At 42.2% G+C, this 20,874-nt stretch overlaps 1 long non-coding RNA gene across 6 annotated transcripts in view; it reads right to left on the bottom strand.

Annotated features, from left to right (window-relative positions):
• The window catches only part of LOC106505934 (uncharacterized), a 630,811-nt gene that overhangs the window by 183,695 nt on the left and 426,242 nt on the right, over positions 1 to 20,874 (bottom strand). The window lies entirely within an intron of this gene.

The raw sequence follows: 20,874 nt of genomic DNA, 5'->3' as shown, positions 1-20,874 counted from the left end.
ATTAACTAAAGTCATCATGCTGTACAGAAGATCCTAATGCATCCCACATCACTACAACTTTTATCCCTTGTCTAGCTTCTCCACATTTCTCCCCACCCCACCTCTAGTAACTACTGTTCTACTCTCTGCTTCTGTGTGTTCAGCTTTTTGAGATTCCACATGTCAGTGAGATCATGTAGTATTTTTCTTTCTGGGTCTGGATAATTTCACTTAATATTATGTCTTCCAGTTTCATCCATGTTGTCAGAAAGAGTAGGATCTCCTTTTTAAGGCCGCATAAGAATATATAATATTATATATGATTTATATCTTATTAAAGATATTCCATAATTATATACTAAAATTATATATAATATATGATTATATATTATTATATATTTACTATTATATATTTAATATATAAAATATTATAATATGTAATCATATATTATATACTACAATTATATATACATAGTATATATATATATGGTACAATATATACACTAAAATTTCTTTATCCATTCATCCCTTGACAGACACTTTGGCATCTTGGCTATCATGAATAATGCTACAATGAGCAATAGATGTTTTCTCCCCAACCCACCCCTGGGAAGCAGAGCTTGCTAGCAAAGTTTTGAGCTACTGGATTTCCATGACAAAGTGGAGATCACACCCTCATCCTCACCAGTTCTGGGGGCAGCATAGGGGCTCAGTGATTGAGGCCTATTACTATTGCTTTAGATGGAAATCAGGCAAGTGAACTCTCGACAGCTTCTCTTATATTTATTTCTGGCCAGATCAAAGGTCCTGTCGGCAACCCGTCCTGACATCTTGATTCCTGTTTTCCTTAGTGATTTTTTTTTTCCGGATGGTGTTCACTCCAAATAAGCTACTAAGAGGCCTCCTGGGAGTAACAGAGAGAGAGGGAGTGAGAGTCTGGATGGACAGGATTTCGTTATGTCTTGCTATAAATAAGTATATGGAATTGCACAGATCTCAATGGCCTGAGATCAGCCACTGTTCTCCATGGTGGGAAAAAGACAGGCTGGTGGTTATTTCTGGATTCTGAGTGAGCTTCAAACAGCTCCCAGGCACCCAGTAAAGCTTGTAATAATAAAATACTAATCATTTATCATTTATGGAGAGGAAGTAGCATCTAGTGGTCAAGGACATACGATCTGGACTCAGGCATTCTTTGAATTGTTCCTTTTACTACTTAATCTGTAACCTTGGAAAGAGGCCTTATCTATCTGTCTCCACATCTGTAAAATGGGGACAAAAATAGCTCAGACCTCACAGAGTTCTTGCGAAGATTAAGTTGAAGAATGTAAAGTGTTAAGAAGAGTGCCTAGCTTACTCAGCCATTAAAAAGAATGAAATGTTTCATTTGCAATAACATGGATGGACTTGGAGGGCATTATGCTAAGTGAGATGAGTTAGACAGAGAAAAATACTATGTGATATCACTTATATGTGGAGTCTAAAAAATTACAACCAACTAGTGGATACAACAAAAAAGAAGCAGACTCACAGATACAGAGAACAAACTAGTGGTTACGACTGGGGTGAGGGAAGAAGGAAGGGGCAAGATAGGGGCAGGGGATTAAGAGGAACAAACTGTTATGCATAAAATAAGCTATAATATATAAAACAACAAAGGGGGACCTCCCATTGTGGCGCAGTAGAAATGAATCTGACTAGGAACCATGAGGTTGCAGGTTCAATCCCTGGTCTCGCTCAGTGGGTTAAGGATCCAGTGTTGCCATGAACTGTGGGTCGGGTCGCAGACATGGCTCAGATCTGGTGTTGCTGTGGCTCTGGCATAGGCTGGCAGAAACAGTTCTGATTAGAGCCCTAGCCTGGAAACCTCGATATGCCACAGGTGTGGCCCTAAAAAGGACGAAAAGACCAAAAAAAAAAAAAAAAAAAGGGAATGTAACCAATATTTTATAATAACTATAAATGGATTACCACCTTTAAAAACTGCAAACCTGGAGTTCCCTGGTTGATGGATAACTTAGCCTAATGGTTAAGTATTTGGTATTTTCACTGCTGTGGTTCTGTTCAGTCTCTGACCTGGGGACTTCCATATGTCACAGTGTGGCCAAAAAAAAAAAAAAATTGTGCAACACTATATTGTATATTTGTAACTTACATATTTCTGTACATCAACTATATTTCACTTAGAAAAATAAAAAAGAAAAAGAATAGTACCTAGCATATGTTCAGCAAATATCAGTGTACTAATATTTGTTGAACTGGCATTGGACACATAATATTGCATTCAATCCTTACCACAGCTTTGACATAGATTCTGCTCCTCATAGATGTTATCCATCAATAATTCATTTTGCAAGAGAGAAAACAGAGAAGCATAAAGATGGGAACAACTTGGCTACAGCTAGTGAGTAGCAGGTCCAAGGTTCAGCCCATTTGCCTGATGGGTGATCGCTAGACCCATGCTCTCTGCACTCTGCCTCCCTGGTTAAGTAGGACCAGCAATGCCCCTGAGCTGGCCCAGAAGGGTGCCTTATATTTACATAGGGCCCAGGTTGCCTGCTTAACTCAAGAGTGTACCCAAACCATGCAAATTAGCTTTAAGTGCATCATGGCAAAGGGAGGCAAACCCTCCCTTTACTTCCAGGTCCTGGTGGTATCTGCAGGTAAGCGCTTGCACCTGTGTAAATGTGACGTAGGCCAGGCCACAAGCCAAACCTGCAGGTAGCACAAGGAGTGACTCTCTGCACAGTGAGAGTTGGGATGACTTATCAGGTCAGAATAGCTTTGCCTGCCAACTGGTTACACCACCCTGGTCAGGGCATTCACAAGCACCCACTACCTCTGCCACCCATGAATGTAGTAGACTTGTCATCTAGGAGGGTGTCAGAGCTCCTGAAGGCTGAGGAAGAGGGAGCCCTGGTTCCTTGAGATATTCCTTGATTAGAAATCCAGCCTGAAAAATATATTCACCCCTTGCATATCTAAGTCCTTCCAAACATATTCATCATTTTCCTGCTTCAGTCAAAGAAGACGATTTGAAGATGTGGTAAAATCTTAAAGATTCCCAGGACCCTCTCTGGGAGCATCAAAGATGTTTGTCAACACCGGATAGGGCAACAGTCGAGCAGCTTGGGCTGCCTTTCTGTATGCCAGAAAAAGTCTTTGGTTTGTTTTGCTTTGTTTTGTTTCTCTCTCCCTCATTTCTAATACATGCATATTCCTTCTAATTCACTTTTTCCTCTTGAAAGCTTCCTCTGGCCCCCCGAGTCCCCCTGGAAATAGGAGTAGCTGCCATTTATTGAGCAATCCCTGTGAACTCAAAATTGTGCTAAGCACTTTAAATTCACAACAAACTTGTGAGTTGGTACTACAGGGTTATTGTCCCCATTTTACAGATCAGAAAATTAAGGCCCTGGGACATGAAAGTGCCCACCCAGTGTCAAGCCATTCACCGCCTAAGTAGCTGCACTGGGTTTGGAACCAACATCTATCTCCAAAGCTCATTGTGCTGGGAGCCTCTACGCTTTTCCGTCTCTCATCACTTCCTTCACTTCTGTTTTGAAAAGCACCTAACCCCATATATTATAATTTTTTCCTATTACATGTCTGCTTCATTCGTTAACATAAAGTTAATCCTAACAACCATTTATTAAATAAGCACTTATAGGTGTCAGGCGCTAGGCTGGTAGATTTATACGCCTTTTCTCTAATCCTGCCGACAGCCCTGAGAGCTAGGTGTCAGGCACTCCATTATACAGATGAGCAAACAAGTTCAGAGAAGCTGAGTGCATGGCCCCGGGCCAAGGAGCTGGTGAGTGGTGGAGCCAGTTTGGGGAATCAGGTTTGATGAGTCCAAAGCCCATGTGCTTTGTTCTGTGTCTTAACCACCCCTCCTAGTTACCAGCTTCTCAAGGGCTAGGCTGGCATGTAAGGCTTTGAGTGTCTCTTAGTGTCTGGCTGTGAACTGGATGAACTAGAAAAAAAGAGAGAGAGAGAAAGAGAGAGAGAGAATCAAGGGGCCAAACCAGCCAGGTATTCTGTTCAGAAGAGACTTTTTTGTTGGGGGAGGGCATGCCTGCAGCTATGGAAGTTCCCAGGCTAGGGGTGGAATCAGAACTATAGCTGCTGGCCTACACCACAGCTACAGCAACGCTGGGCCCAAGCTGAGTCTGAGACCTATGCCACAGCTCATGGCAATGCCAGATCCTTAATCCATTGATCAAGGCCAGGGATTGAACCTGCAACCTCATGGATACGAGTCCGTTTGCTACCCTGCTGAACCACATGGGGAACTCCTGCTCAGAATAGACTTTAGATTTTCAGGCTGGTACCAAAACAATGGAAACAAGATGTGTTTCTTTTTGTTGAATGTTTAATGGAGCAACTGAAGGAAACTGGAAATAAAATTGAGTTGAGGAAACCAAAAAGAAAACAAAAAGACAACTTTCAGAATGGGAGAAAATAGTTTCAAATGATGCAACCGACAAGGGCTTAATCTCTAGAGTATATAAACAACTTATACAACCCAACAGCAAAAAAGCCAATCAACCAATGGAAATGGGCAAAAGACCTGAATAGACTGTTCTCCAAGGAAGATATACAGATGGCCAGCAAACACATGAAAAAATGCTCAACATCGCTGATTATAAGAGAAATGCAAATCAAAACTACCATGAGATACCATCTCACACCAGTCAGAATGGCCATCATTAATAAATCCACAAATAACAAGTGCTGGAGGGGCTGTGGAGAAAAGGGAACCCTCCTGTACTGCTGGTGGGAATGGAAACTGGTACAGCCACTATGGAGAACAGTTTGGAGATACCTTAGAAATCTATACATACAACTTCCATATGACCCCGCAATTCCACTCTTGGGCATCTATCCAGATAAAACTCTACTTAAAAGAGACACATGCAGCCGCATGTTCATTGCAGCCCTATTAACAATAGCCAGGACATGGAAACAACCCAAATGTCCATCGACAGATGATTGGATTCGGAAGAGGTGGTATATATACACAATGGAATACTACTCAGCCATCAAAAAGAATGACATAATGCCATTTGCAGCAACATGGATGGAACTAGAGAATCTCATACTGAGTGAAATGAGCCAGAAAGACAAAGACAAATACCATACGATATCACTTATAACTGGAATCTAATATCCAGCACAAATGAACATCTCCTCAGAAAAGAAAATCATAGACTTGGAGAAAAGACTTGTGGCTGCTTGATGGGAGAGGGAGGGAGTGGGAGGGATCGGGAGCTTGGGCTTATCAGACACAACTTAGAATAGATTTACAAGGAGATCCTGCTGAGTAGCATTGAGAACTATGTCTAGATACTCATGTTGCAACAGAACAAAGGGTGGGGAGAAAAAAATGTAATGTATACATGTAAGGATAACTTGATCCCCTTGCTGTACAAGGGGATCAAGGGGAAAATAAAATTAAAAAAAAATTGAGTGTCAATCTTTTATACCCAAGATGACTAAGTCCTTTATTTACACTTGCAATATCTGTTGAGTGAATAGACTCATGGATTCATCTGTGTCCTTGATACCAATGTTTAGATATGTAATAGGCATCTCAAACATACTGGCTCCACAGCTAGCTCCTGGCTACCACCAGCTCATCACAGCTCTCCAGCCATCTCTCCTTTGTGTCATCCTTTGACACCTCTCTTTCCCTCACATGCTGCCTCAATCCAGCAGAAAACCTCTGCTGCACCTTCAAAATATCTCCTTAAATTTGATACCTCACCTCTCCTACTGCCACTGCTTTGGTCGAAGCCACCATCACCTCTCACCTGGGATATGGCAAAAGCCTCCACACCACTGTCTCTGGGACCCTCCTTCCTCTCCCCTCTGGTTTATTTCTCACTCAGCAGCCAAAAGGGTCCCACTAAAACCTAAGCTAGATCATGATGCTCATCTACTCCAAACTGAGTGGCACACTTCCATCTCAGGACCTTTGCCCAGAGGCACACTCTGCTTGCAATGCTCTGCCTCCAGAAAACGCAAAGCTTGTTCCCTCAGCCTCTTCTTTCATCTCCTTCTCAGTGAGCCTTCTCTGGACTATCTTTTACAGAGCAGAACCCTGTCCACTTTCTAGCACCTGGGACTCTCCCTTAATCTGCATTATTTTCCTCCACAACCATACTCTGTTTGTGTCTATAGAATGTCTGTTATCAGATACTAGCACATAAACTTCACAAGAACAGGAATCATTTGTCTCAACTGAATTCTCAGCATCCAGAGTAGTGCCTGGCAAGGAGTAAATATTTGTTAAACAATGAATGAATGAATGAAAAATTATCAGGCTATGGTTTCCTTTCCTTCTTTGGAATGTGTAGGGAGGAGTCAAGAAAGTACACTATTTCCTAGGCCAAAGTTGTCCAACAGAACTTTCTGTGATGATGGAAAGAGTCTACACATGTGCTGTCCAATATAGTAGATACCCACCAACAGGGGGTATGGAGGACTTGAAGTGTAGCTACTGTAACCAGGAAACTATTTGCTTTGAATTCACAGCCTGTCGTTTTTAGAGTGGTTTTAGGTTAACAGAAAAACTGAGCAAAACCTACCAAGAAGGCTCTGCATGTTCATTTTTATTTTGTTTTGGTTCATTTAAATAGCCAGATGTGGTCTGTGGCTACTGTCATAGGCAGGACAGACTTAGACAGAGCCAGGGAAATAAGTCCCTGTCTGCCCCTCCCCATCCTGTGTATAGCTGGTCCCACAAGGGGACCCAGCAGGCAGGAAGGGTTTTCTTTGGAAGAATTTTCCAAAGCCCCAAAGGTTCTTCAGACCTCCAAGTGGCAATGTTTCTCCATCAGACTTGAGGAAGGAGGGAAGCAAAGAGCACAGCAAATCAGAACGCTGGTACCACTGTCCCTGAAGATGCGAGGATGGCAAATAGAAAAGCCCCCTTGCTGTCTTGTGTTCCTATGAGCTTCTAATGAATCAACTCCTAGGGTCTTTCTGCATCTGTCACCTCCTGCCCACCAGCTCGCCCCCTCCCACTTCTCTGTGCTCCTTGCTTCATCTCTCTCCTTATCCTGAGGCCACAATCTGCCCCTTCTGCTTCACAGCCATCTCCAGCTGGGACAAGGGCTTCCTGGGTCCTCCTTCCCAAGCCTGCTCTGTCATCTTCACCACAACCAGGAAAACAAACATCCTCTAGAGGCAACAGTTTTTTTGTTTGTTTGTTTTCCTGATGGGTGAAATGGAAGAAAAGGGGGAGGAAGAGAGTCCAAAAGGGGGCAAAAAAAAAGTAGATAATTCTTGTCAACAAATAAAGTAGATAATTCTTGCCAAGGAATAGTGAAGGGAAGCAGAGCTGCCTATAATTAGCGGCCACCACAGCCCAAAACAAAATCAGATTTTCAGTCCTTGAAGCTTTGTTGCCATAGAGATGATATCCAAGACAGTCAGGCTGTCCTCCTAAAATGATTCCTTCCCCAACCATGCCAACATCAAAGGAATCTCCTCTATGCTCCATGGACAGTACCCAGGACCCCACTGGGCCTCCAAAGAGGGCAGGCGAGGGAAGGAAACAGACCCAGTAGGAAAAATTTCAAAGTCTTAAGCCAGACATGTTGGCTTCTCACGAGACACAGCAGGGGAAGGATTCAACCAAGTAGCACAGTAGGGACATTCTATACTGTGAACTCATGTGCTGGCCATGGGAGGCTGCTGCTGGTCACTTTGATTCTTTTATATTCACTGTCATTCTTTTTTTTCTCCACATTAAAAAATAAAATAAAATACTCAGAGGTACCGAGATCAAATCGGTGGTACCAGAAGCAGAGGGTGGGGGAAACGGGTGAAGATGATCAAAAGGTACAAACTCCCAGTTATAAAATAAACAAGTCCTGGAGATGAAATGTACAGCATGGCGATGACAGTTAATAAAACTGTATATTGGGGGAGGGGCAAAGTAGGTGAAGGAGATTAAGAAGTATGAACTACTTGGCATAAAATAAGTAAGTTACAGGCTCATAATGTACAGCACAGGGAATATAGCCAGTATTTTATAATAACTTCGTATGGTGTGTAGGCAATAAAAATATCAAATTACCATGTTACACATCTGAAACTAATATAATATTGTAAGTCAACTATACTTCAATTAAAAATTAAAATTAAAAATATTGTATATTTCATATTTGAAAGTTGCTAAGAGAGTAGATATTAAAAGATCTCATCATAAGAAAAAAACTGTAACCATGCATGGTGATGGTTAATTAGACTTATCGCCTACATTTTGCAAAATATGTGTGCATTGAATCATTACACTGAACACCTGAAACTAATATAAAGTTATATGTCAATCGTATCTCAATTTTTAAAATGTTTTAATGAAAAAGATGACTAAAAACAAGACAAGAAAAAAGTTTTGATCATATTGTTCTCAGAGTTTTGCTTCCCATTTTTTAAACCTATTTTATATTAGAAAGTAAACATGGCCATATGTTATTTATCCTTTGCATAGCTGTATCTAGTAGTCAGGAGCCAGGCTGGAGACAGAAAGCCCATCAGTTATTTTAATAGAGAGAATTTAATATAAGGAGTTGCTAACTAGGTAGTAGAGAAGAGTATTATGTATCATGTTACTTATGCTATCCCTAGAAGGTAATTAGCTCGTTGACTATTAACCCAAAGTTTCCTCACTCGCCATCTGCAGGATGAGGGTAAAGCTTCCTCTCCAGTTTGAAACATCCTGTAGATTTTCCTATTCCCTTGATAAGCTATGAATTATCTGCACTAGACTATAAGCTCCTCTGGGGCAGAACCTATATATATCCCAAGTTCCTAGCATGAAACAGGGCACATAGCTTACATGCAACAAATATTTCTTTGAATAGAAAAATGAATGGGCTAGTGAGTGACTGAGTGGTTAGATGGATGGATGGATGGATAGATGATGGACGGGTGGGTGGATGGATGGACAGATAGATGGATGGATGAGTATTCCATTTAGAGAAGCAGTGAATTAAAGTCTAGGCTGATCACCCTCTCACTTCTCAGAGTAATTTTTCATTTTCCCCAAGCTGAGGAGGATAGCATCTAAATCAAGGAACAACTATGATAACTCACTGACCACCTCCCAAAATAGAAATATCCTTTCCAAGGAAGAGCAGACGTGCATGTCCCATAGCACTGGTTTCAATGGCTGAGGTTAAACCAGTTCTGCCCAAGAAAGATAATCCACTGATTTCATAAAATAAAAAGAAGTAGACATGATTAAACACATACTGAGGAGGCCAACAGCAAATCAGATACTCAGTAGTGAGAGATGTTTTCTGTTTTCTTTTTCCCAAACCCAAGAGGAAGAAAATAGAGAGGGGAGGATGAACGAGAGAGGGATAGAAATAGAGGGAGGGAGGAAGAGCAAGGAAGAAAAGGGAGAAGATGGCTGCCATTCCTTGAGGGCTTTGTAGATATCATATGCTTTACACATGCTATGCTATGTATTCATTCAGTAAATGCTTATTGAGCCAGGCAGCCTCTTAAAGCACTGAGGACACAGCAGTGAAAAGTATAAACATAATCTTGCCTTCACAGGGCTTACGTTCTGGTAGGGAAAGCTGACTTGGCTCCACCAAGATATGAGCCCAGATGGCTAGATGTTAAGGGCGGAGTGCCAACCTTTGAACAAGAGAAAAACCAAGGCACCAAAATGTAAGGCAGCTTTCTGGGGATGATTATCAAAACTTTTACAGGTGAACTATACCTAAGAAGAAAAGAGTAATGTGAATGCATAAATGAAGGGAGGATGATTTAGTGCCCCCCCATTAAAAAGAACATGATCAGGTTATAGCTCCCACACCCTTCTCGAAATAACTCATTCCCCATTAAACATGCAATGCGATGGTTCAAAATAAATCCATACCATTTTGATCTCTGGCTTGGCTCCTCAGGGAGATAAATTCTCTCTAATCAATGTACAGTTGATCATATATTTAAGTGTTTTCAGATGAAATAATTTGCATCAACAAAATGACATGGAGATTTATTCTGAAGCCAGGCCCTCTCCATAGGCTAATGAAATCTTTACACAGTGTGTTAATTATGCTCAGTAGCTAGGCAAATTCTAAACTGTCCTGGCTGAGGGAGGTCAAAACGACCCGGACAGAAGCTAGAATCAAAGACCGACTTGCACTGCAGGCTTTAAGCTCCTCAGAATGATCCAGAATGTTCCAACTCCCTCAAAAAACTTAAACGAGAAACCTCTTTGTCCATTTCAACAAAGGACTCTACTTTACCTTCTCCTTGTATACACCCTGTGATCAAATCCTGCCCATACTACCTCCAAAATATTTCTTGAAAGCATCCACTTCTTTATAAATCAACCATCAATTCCTGGTCTGAGCCACAGCCACCATACCTAGCCACTCAAGGGGACTTCCCACATCTATTCGTGTGCTTTGAAAGGCAAATTTCATCAATCTCACTGTTTCCACTTGTTTTCCTTTCTTCCTTCCTTCCTTTCTTACTTTTTCTTGGCCATGCCCGCAGCATACAGAATTCCCCAGGCCAGGGATCAAACCCACACCATAGCAGCAACATGAGCTACATCAGTGAAAATGCCTTAAGGTCCTGTGCCACCAGGGAACTCCTCCAAATTTTCACTGATATCCCAGAGTCCCCAGTATAAATGCCAGAAATTGCCATGGCCCCTGTGAACATGGCCTGGGCAAACCTTTCTGCCTCGCTTCTGAGAAACATACTGCTCTCAGACTCACTTCAGCCACTGGCTTGCTTTTCCTCCCTCTAGTGTTCAGACACTCTTTATTTCATCCCCTTCACACATATGGTTCTCTGTGCCTGGAATAAATTCTTGTACCCACTGTTGTACCAGTTAGCTATCCTGCATAACAAATTATCACAAACTTAGTGGCTTAAAACAAGAATACATTTAACATCTCGCAGTCTCTGTGGGTCAAGAGCTTAGACCTGGCTTTGCTGGGCCCTCTGCTTTGGGTCTCTCATAAGGCTAAAATCAAGTTGTCACGTGGGGCTGAGTTCTCATCTGAAAACTCAACTAGGAAAGGATCTACTTCCAAACCCGCTGGGCTGGTGATGGGACTCAGTTCCTCACCGGCTGTTGGCTGGAGGGTGCTCCCAGTTCCCTGTCACATGGACCTCTTCAACATGGCATTTCATCTACACATGCAAGCCGAGAAAGCAAGAGAGCCTGCTTGTGAGACAGAAGCTGCAATCCTCTGTAAAGTAGTCATGGAAGTGACGTAGCATCCCCTTTACCTTATTCTATTAGTCATCGCAAGTCACAGGCCCTGCCCACACTCAAGGGAAGAGGATTACACAGTGCATGGATGTTAGGAGGCAAGGATCACAGGTGGTGGAGAGCCTCTAAGAGTCTGTCTGCACATCCATGATATAGCTTGACAAAGGGTTATTTTCCCTCCAATTTTGCTTATACGTCACTTCTTTAACTTCCAATGAAAATTACTCCCTCCTCCGCCAATATGCCTATGCAGTGGCCTGCTTTTCCCTTAAATTATACCTGCGGACTTCTAATGGCTTGCTTCATGATTGTCTTCACCATTAATCTCTTCAGTGCCATAAGAGCAGGGCAAATATCTTAGCTGTTCATAGCTGCATACCCAGCATCTAGCTCAGAGATTAGCTGGCCTGTTGCGATGCTCAATAAATGTAGTTTTGAATGAATGCATGGCCAAAGAGAAGCATTGTGAGTGCATACTTCTCCCAAACCAGTCAACTTGCAAAACTACCCAGACCCTCAAATGTTGACCTACCTCCTCCATATCTCTGCCTGATCTTACCCTCCTGCCCCATTCTCAATACTAGGGTGGAAGCAAATCCTGTAAAACATTAGGAGCTTTCCAAGTAACGTTGCTCGCTCTGGGTAACTGTTCCATGCCCCATCCTAAAATTTCTATCCTTTCCTTTACTCATCAACCCATCAGTCCTAAGGAAAACTGAACCCATTGTGAACTTTCTATATTAGTTCAGGAAGAAGAGAGAGGGCTGGAGAGGAACTTAGTAATTCCTGATTGAGCATCTGCTCTGTGCCAAGCACCAGACTGTGTCAGTACTTGTGAAAGCTTTCAAAGGAAGGATTTCTATTCCCACTTTTCAGAGAGGGAAACATGCGCAGAATGGGAAAGCAAATTTCCCAGCAGTGTGCTAGGAAACTGGTGTGAGGGAGCTGGATTCTAGCATGTGCTGATTTTCTTGATGTGCACATTTCCACTCTGGCCAGTCTCAAGGCACCTGTGGTTTAACAGCTAGCTCACAGAAATCCTGAATGCCTGTCAAATGGCTTTTGCAAGCCCACGACTGTGGGCTCCATCTCACCACTGCACCGCCTCAGGAGCAGGCCAGTGGTTTGGTTTTCTTTCTGTCACCTCTCACCATCCACCAGATAAAAATACCACTGAAATATTAAGCTCCTGAAGGTTGAGGCTTTGTCCAGCCCAGACCCTTGCTCAGCCCGAAGACTTGCTGGAGGGTAATGCTTAGTAAATATTTGTGGTGTCATTGTTATTTCAAGGGCAACCCAGGAAGAGCCAGATCACCACCCGCCCCTGCCAGAGCCTAAATGAGGAAGCTGCAGAGGCAAACACCAGAGTGACTGGAGAGCTCCCGTGGTGATAGCCTACGAGGCAGGAGCCTGTGCAAATGGCCCTCCTCTGGCTAAAGCAGTCAATAGGAAAGTAAGCAAACCAGGGTGACGCCAGCTTGGTGAGGGACTGGCGGGTACACCTCTTGTATTTCTACCCTGTTGGCTCCTGCTGCCTCTAAGCTGTTGCCCAGCAGATGGATTTGTGGACTTAGGATCTCGGGAGTCCCAGAGAGCAAGCTGGTGTCTGGCAGGTGCTGGAGGCATACTTGGATCCCTCTCACCTATCCCAAAGCTCCAGAGATAAAAAACTACATGAGGCCAAAGCTGAGCAGGATTTTGGAGAACATTCGTGTCTTTGCTTGATTCAAGAATCACCTACAAAAATTTTGTAGTAGGCAAAGCGGAGTAGTGATGAATTAGACAAAGTTAGTCCTTGACCTCGTGGAGTTTGCAGTCTGGTGGGAGAGACCTTGTGGAGTTTGCAGTCTGGTGGGAGAGAAAGAGAGAAATAAACAAAGCATAACATCAAGATAGTTCTGATGCTTGCTAATTAAGGGAGAGAAAGGGAGGGACACCTAGGAAACATCTAATCTCTCTATATATAGCTTCAGGGAGGGCTTCCTGGAAGAAATGGTACTCAAGGTAAAGCCAGTCTTACTGAAGCCAAAAGAGGGGAAGGAACACACCTACATCTGGTTCTGTGTATATATAGCCCCTTGTCCTCGGCCTTGCCTTCTTTTTTTTAATCAGATTATGACAAATTTTCTTATCATTACTGTATAGCAAATGACCCAAAACTTCAAGGCATCAAACAACAACCATCTTGTTAGATCTCGTGATTTCATGGGTCAAGAATTTGAGTGGGGCTCAGCTGGATGGTTTTTTGGCTCTGTGTGGTATCAGGGGATGTCACTTGGTGTTAATGAGTTGGAGAACAGACTGGTCTAGAGAGCCCCAGGCTCTAGTCTGTGACTGGTGATTTAGCAGGGATTAATAGAAGGCTGAGTTCATCTGGGGTTGCTTATTGAAGGGGATGAACAGGACTGCATGCAATCAGCAATGCTCAGGACATCTCATCATGGCAGTCTCAGGGAGTCAGGTTTCACGCATAGTGGCTCAGAGCTCCCAAAGACAGTGTAGCAAGATCCAGAGAGTGAGGCTTCCAAGTTCTTAAGACTTGAGCCTGAAATCTGGCACAGCATCTCTCCCACTGTATTCTATCTGTAAACAGTTACAGAGCTTTCCCAGAATCAATGAGAGGAAACAGAGATTCCATCTCTCCATGGGAGAAACATAAAAGAATTTGGAGACAATGTTTTAAAACAACAAGACTCACAAGAAATTGCAAATTAGTACAGAGAGTTCCTTGTACTCTTCACCCAGCTTCCCCCAGTGATAATATCTTACACAACCACTGTAGATTGTCAAGAACAGGAAATTGTCTGCAGTGCTTATTAATTCAGGTACAGACTTTATTCAGATTTCACCAGTTCTCACATATATTCCTGTGTGTGTGTGCTGTGTGCAGAATTCCAGAAAATCATATGTATGCACTTGAATAACCAACATCATAGTCAAAACATGGAACTGTTGCATATCTACAAAGAGCTTCCCTCATGTGGACAACTTTAATCCATTGCAAATTCCAACTTTGAAATCAGCTGAGCTACCTTTCAGCATGAAGCCCAACTCTGCTTTTTTTTTTTTTTTTTTTTTTGTCTTTTTGCTATTTCTTGAGCCTCTCCCACGGCATATGGAGGTTCCCAGGCTATGGGTTGAATCGGAGCTGTAGCCGCCGGCCTACACCAGAGCCACAGCAACGCGGGATCCAAGCCGCGTCTGCAACCTACACCACAGCTCATGGCAACGCCAGATCATTAACCCACTGAGCAAGGGCAGGGACCGAACCCTCAACCTCATGGTTCCTAGTCGGATTCGTTAACCCCTGCACCATGACGGGAACTCCCCAACTCTGCTTTTTAAAAGCTAAGTGACTCCATCACTAGTCCTCAGTGTCTTTATCTGTAAAATGAGTGAACAATTCTAAATCAAAGGTTTGTGGTATGGACTTGATGAGAAAAACAATAGAAAATCATAAAGCCTAAGTCACAGATTTGACATCAAATGCCACTTTTTTGAGTCTGGTGGAATAAGCTTCAGCTCATTTCAGTTCAGTTTTGTCAGTAAAATTGGAATAAAATGGCACCACAGGTTGAACAATGGGAGATGATGTGTGTAAAGCCCTCAACTCATTGCCTGGCGGAGCAACTCTCTCATGTTCTCTGTCTGCCATTCTTCTGTATCTTTCAACTTGTTTATAATTCTGGCATCTTGAAGACTTTGTATATTTACATACCAGGTTTTGTGATAAATTGGTTTGGATTGGTTGTGTAAAACTCTATATTGATTATTAGCAGGGCATTGTCTAAAGTAATCCATTTTTAAAATAATTCTAAGTCAAACCATCCTTCCCCCATTTGAATAATTATTAACCATGCAAAGTAACAGTCCCCCAAAAGTTCATAACCTGGCTAGAGAAAATCCAGTGTGACAAATTCGACCATCCAATTTCTGTATATCTTTAATGAAGATGCTCTATTTGGATCTGGGTTCTGAATATCCAAATCTCTTACTCCTTGCCATGTCACTTAAGGGAATATGAAAATGGAAAACAAAAGCAATTTCCCTCCTAAGGCAAAAGAATTATGATTCTTTCTCTTGATGCTAGTATCTTCTCATGCTTGAGAATTTCTTTTCGGTTCTCTGACATTTTCCTTCTCCTCTCAGGTAGTTTTCAGCCTGAATTCATTTCTGATAGAGGACCATTGGATTTGGAATCAAAGCAGAATTTCACCGAGGTCACAAACAATGAGTCTTGGTCTGAAAAGTCTCAAGGCTGCCCTCCTTCTCTCTCCCACAGTCTGCCCCCTCTCTCTCTTACACAACCACAGCCTCGCTACACTCCATGTGTGTGTTCCTGGCAGTGTGCAGACTTAGAAACATGGCACTTGTATGGCTTTACTTAGGGAGGATGTAAACTGAAACAGCCCCATTGCATGACTTAAAAAAAAAAAAAAAAAAAAAAAAAAAAAAAAGCAGCTTCTGGAAGTCTGCAATGTACCCAGGCGACATTGGACAGAAATTAAATTATGACCATTTTGAAGGAAACATGAAACATGAGCATTCTTTTGTTCATCTCCCCTTTGAGGCAGCATTGCTCCTCAGCTGGGTGAAACCTCTGGCCCCTTTCCGAGAACATCACAAACTTCTCTTTGTACTTATTTGCTGCAGAAAACCACACAGGTGTCTGTTTTCCCTCAGCCTGGAAACAGCAACAAGTGACAGTGAGAAACCCCATGTGCACCCCCAATCCGACCCCCAGTGTCAGTAGCTGAGGACACACTTGCTCACATTCAGAGCCACCTCTATTTAATTTTTAAAAAGGAAACAACCGTTTTTATGCTCTCTCTCAGGACTTCTGGAGAGATGCGTCAATGCGGTAAGATCTCTAAAAGAGTGCATCTCATATGTTGACACACACACAGATCCCCTGGAGATCTTATTAAAATGCAGATTCTGACTCGCAATTCTGCATTTCTTTTTGTGTGTGTGTGCTGGTTTATTAAGATGACATTGCAGCTGTCAGTCCAGGAACCACACTGAGCAGCAGGATTCTAGAGCAGGTCAATGATGAAACATTGGGAGAAAACTTTGAGGTTCCTTACAGATAGTTTCTCATTAGAACTATTAGCTCCTGAATGTCAAGAATATTGGGGGTAAAGCTTTAGAATCCATTGTGCCAGTTTTTAGGCTCAGACTGCCTCAGAGTGAGCTACTAGTTTGCAAATCAGACTATAGTCTTCTGAGTTCTGAGAAAGAGGCAAAGCCAGCCAGAAAGCCAAAGGCTATGTTTTTTATGTACTATTTCTTGTATGGCTACCACAAACTTATTAGCTTAAAACAACACAGTTCTATTTTCTTACAGTTCTGGAAGTCAAAAGTCTGAAACTGGGTTGCTAGGGACAAAAAGGGTGTCAGAAGTGCTGCATTTCTTCTGAAGGGCCTAAGGGAGAATCTACTCTTTTGTCCTTTCCAGCTTCTTGAAGCCACCAGAATTCCTTAGTCTGTGGCCCCTTTCTCTGTCTTCAAAGCCAAGAGTGTTGTGGTTAAAGAGCGAGATCTTCAAATCTGCTGTTGTCATCACAGCTCCTTCTCCAACTCAGACACTCTTGCTACCCTCTTACCATCTCCCCACATCAAAATAACCACATGTATGATGGTCCCTTTGCCATGTAAGGTGACATGGTCACATGCTTTAGGGATTAGGATGTGGACATGTTTGGGGAGCCATTATTCTCCCTAATACACCTTATATCCATTCATTAATCTAGATGGAATAATCTCACTCTGGACAGAACTAAGGAGCAGATAGGCTCTCTAGGAGGTAGTCTTAAGACTGATTTCAGGGATGCTGAGAAATATCTTTCTCCAAAGCTAGAAACTCCTTCATAAACCAATTTCTTTATTTTAAAAAAAAATTATTTATTTATTTATTTATCTATTTTAATTTATTCTGGCCACACCCACAGCACATGGAAGTTCCCAGGCCAGAGATCAAATCCAAGCCACAGCTATAACCTACGCCACAACTACGGCAACATCAGATCCTTAACCCACTGTACCACAGTGGGAACTCTTAGATTAACTTCTTTGGTTGAAGTTTGCTGTGGATTATACTTTCCAAAGATGACCATGACAACATTGTCCATCCCATATGCTCTTATCCAATGTCACCTTGCCACCCTCCCATCCATAAGTGGGTGTCTCTGCTTCCCCTCTTCATCTTGAATCTTTGGGCTATGACTGGTTTTGACTGATAGAGTCCAACAGAGTGTGGTAGATATGACACTTTGTCATTTCAGAGGTTAAGTCTTAAGAAGAAATACAGCTTCCATCTCATCCAATGAAACACTCATGCTAGAAACTTGAAACATCATGTAAAAATCCCAAGACTGCCATCCAGTGTGGAAGCCTAGGCCACATGAAGAGTCCACATATAGGTACTGAGTGAACACACTTCTAAATAAGCCCAGATATTCCCAGCCATTAAAATCTTCCAGCTAAGACCTCAGATCTGGAGCATAAAAAAGTTATCTACACCATCCCCTGTCCAAATCCTTACCCACAGAATCTGTAACATAATAAAATGGTTGATTTATACCACTAAGTTTTGGGATGCTTTGTTACCCAGCAATGATAACTGGAACAAAGTACATCTCATTCGAATACAAAGCATGCCAGTATGAGAAATACATTGCACAGTCAGAATTCATTTACACCATTCTGTACCCATTCATTAACACACATGTGCACTAATGCTTTATTCATGTATTTATTAAAAAGTATGTTGAGTTCTCACTATGTGCTAAGAACTGGAACTGTGGAGGTAAAAAAGACTATTCTCCAGGCATTTGTTTTGGCAGTGAGAATGCATTCATTTATTTAATAGATGTTTACCTAGTGGCAGGGAAGTGCAGAGGATTATTCTAGACCAGAGGTCAGCAAACCACAGCCCACAAACTAAATCCAACCCTCTACCTGTTTTATCTGAACATATCCCTACCTGTTTATTTGCATATTATCTATGGAGGAGATAGGTCCTAGCTACAAGTCACTATTCTGGCCAGCTTTGCAGAGAAACTGAACTTAGAAGGAAGAGTAGGAATTTCATCAAAAGAGGCTTTCAGGAAACTCTCATGAATCTTAGGAAGGTTGAATCACCTTAAGAGCATTTGGTGCAGCAAGTGAGGTTGTGTGGCACGATGCAAGGTCAAGACCTTGAACCCAAGACATAGGACAGAGATGCATTTTAAAGAGGAGAGGGCATCCATAGAACACAGTTCCCCTATGGGATTACGGAGTCTCCCGGGTTCCATATAGCAGTTGGAATAAACTTGGTGACAGGTTCGTGCAAGATTAAGCTGGAAAAGCACAAAGCAGATATGCCTGGAACTACTTCAGCCTCAAAGGGAAGAGGACTGGCTTGGAGTTGAAGCCCCAGCTCTATCACTGACTGAGCTGAATGACTTTGTGTCTGTTACTCAACCTCTCTGTGCCTCAGTTTCATCATCCCTAAAGTACGATTCGTATCGGTGCCTACCTCATAGGACTGTGAGAGGGTTGAATGAGACATTTATCAATATAAATGCTTAGGTCAATAACTGCCTCTCACAAATTCTCAGCATAGATTGGCAGCTACTATTATTAACTGTGCATAGCAAGTTCCTGATGCACCAATGTCATATCTACCATGCTCTCTCTCTCTGCTTGCTGCTTGCTAAGCTGAATGCATCCTACATGCTAGTCTGTATTTCTCTGAGGCCACCCTGAGCCCTGGCAGCTAACGCCAGAATTAAAAATGAGAAAATGATCCCCCCACCCTCCCCGAGACAGCTCACCTAGCAAATCTCGACAGAGCCAGAGCTCTAGGAACTAAAGGAGTAAAAATATACACTAACGCTTAGGACTAACTTGTTTTCCAAGAAAAAACCAGCAGCAGCTCCAAAATAGAGATGTTGACCCACAGTCCCAAAGACCAGATAGAAAGTATCAATAAAAAGGACTTGTTTTCTTTCACTGTACTGATAACCATTCCCTACTTGGGTTGTAAAACCCCCAGAGGCTCACCTATGTCAGAATAAGGATAATTCTGCTCCCCATACATACAGGACCTTCCAGGCAAGCATCTTATCCCTGAGGTTTTTCTTAAGTCCTAACACCACAGAGATTTGAGACCAGCATTCAAAATCCCTGGCCTGCCATGGAGGTGAATCAGGATATATTCAACCAGGTTTATCAAGTGCTTCATATATTCTAGTGACAATGCCAGGACCTGGGGAAGCTTAGATCCCTTTAGCACATTTCTAGGAGAAAAATAATAAACAGTCTGGAAATGACAGCTTCCAATAGAGGTAAACCCAGGGAGCACAAAAGACAGGTATGAAACCCAGGTGTGGTGATAGGCATTCCCCCAAAAGACTCCTTTCTGAGAAGTTTTGATCTCTCTAAGTCAAGGTTATGTCACGCTCTCAATCACCAGGCTGTCCCCAAGTTAACTGAAGCCTGAAGACCTCAAGTTATAAACTAGATCAGGAGTCAGCAATGACAGCCCACAGAGCATACTGGGTTGCCACCTACTTTTATAAAGTTGCATTCGTCCATAGCCATAGTCATTAGTTTAGGTGTTGTCTATGACTATTTTTGTGCTAGCACAGCTGTGTGTGTGTGTGTGTGTGTGTGTGTATTTGAGAACAAGTTACCTGTGGGTATAAAATGATAAGGATGATGGCATGAGCACCTCACGTACATAACAAGTGTGCATTGAGGATGCGCTGGATGAACACGTGATAAAGTTGCTTTCCCTTCTCAGCCTCAGTCTGCTCCCTTCATTTGGTGCCACTGCCTCAGAATTTGACTTAGGAAATTGCTGGATCATATGGTAACTCTATTATTTACTTTTTGAGGCCTCTCCTTACTGTTTTCCATAGTGGCTTCACCAATTTACATTCAAGTTAATAGTGTACAAGGGTTCCCTTTTCTCCATCTCCTCACATGTTATCTTCTTCTTCTTTCTTGGATAATAGCCATCCTAACAGGTGATATCTCTTGGTGCATTTCCCTGATGATTAGTGATGTTGAGTACCTTGGCATATACCTGTTGGCCATTTATATGTCTTCTTTGGAGACATGCATATTCAGTTCCTTTGCCCATTTTAAAAATTATTTGTTTTATTGCTATTGAGTTGTAGGAGTTTCTTATATAGTCTGGCTATTCACCACTTTACCAGATATATGGTTTGCAAATATTTTCTTTCATTGCATAGGCTGCCTTTAATTTTTTTTTATTGTTTCCTTTGCCATGTGAGAAGCTTTTTAGTTTGATGTAATCCAATTTTTTCCTATTTTTCCTTTTGTTGGCCTGTGCTTTTGGCATGCGATTCAAAAATGCATTGTCAAGACCACCATTAAGAAGCTGTTTCCTTATGTTTTCTTCTAGGAGTCTCCTAGTTTCTAGCAATTCCACTCCTGGGGGTGTACCTAACAGAAATGAATGTGCCACGAGATAGGGAAAAGGATATTCACAGTGACACTAGTCATAATAATCCCAAACCTAAATGCCTATCAGGAGGAGAATCAATCAATAAAGCATGATATCGTCCCACAATGGAGTAATACTCAATAAGAACAGGTTCACAAACAGCAGAAATGAAGCTCAC

Source organism: Sus scrofa, chromosome 14 (genome assembly GCF_054392235.1).
Source record: "Sus scrofa isolate SSC_HxYL_T2T_F1_AM1 chromosome 14, Sscrofa_HxYL_maternal_Yorkshire_Landrace_v2.0, whole genome shotgun sequence".
Classification (NCBI taxonomy): domain Eukaryota; kingdom Metazoa; phylum Chordata; class Mammalia; order Artiodactyla; family Suidae; genus Sus; species Sus scrofa.
This window is presented reverse-complemented; position numbering and strand designations above follow the sequence as displayed.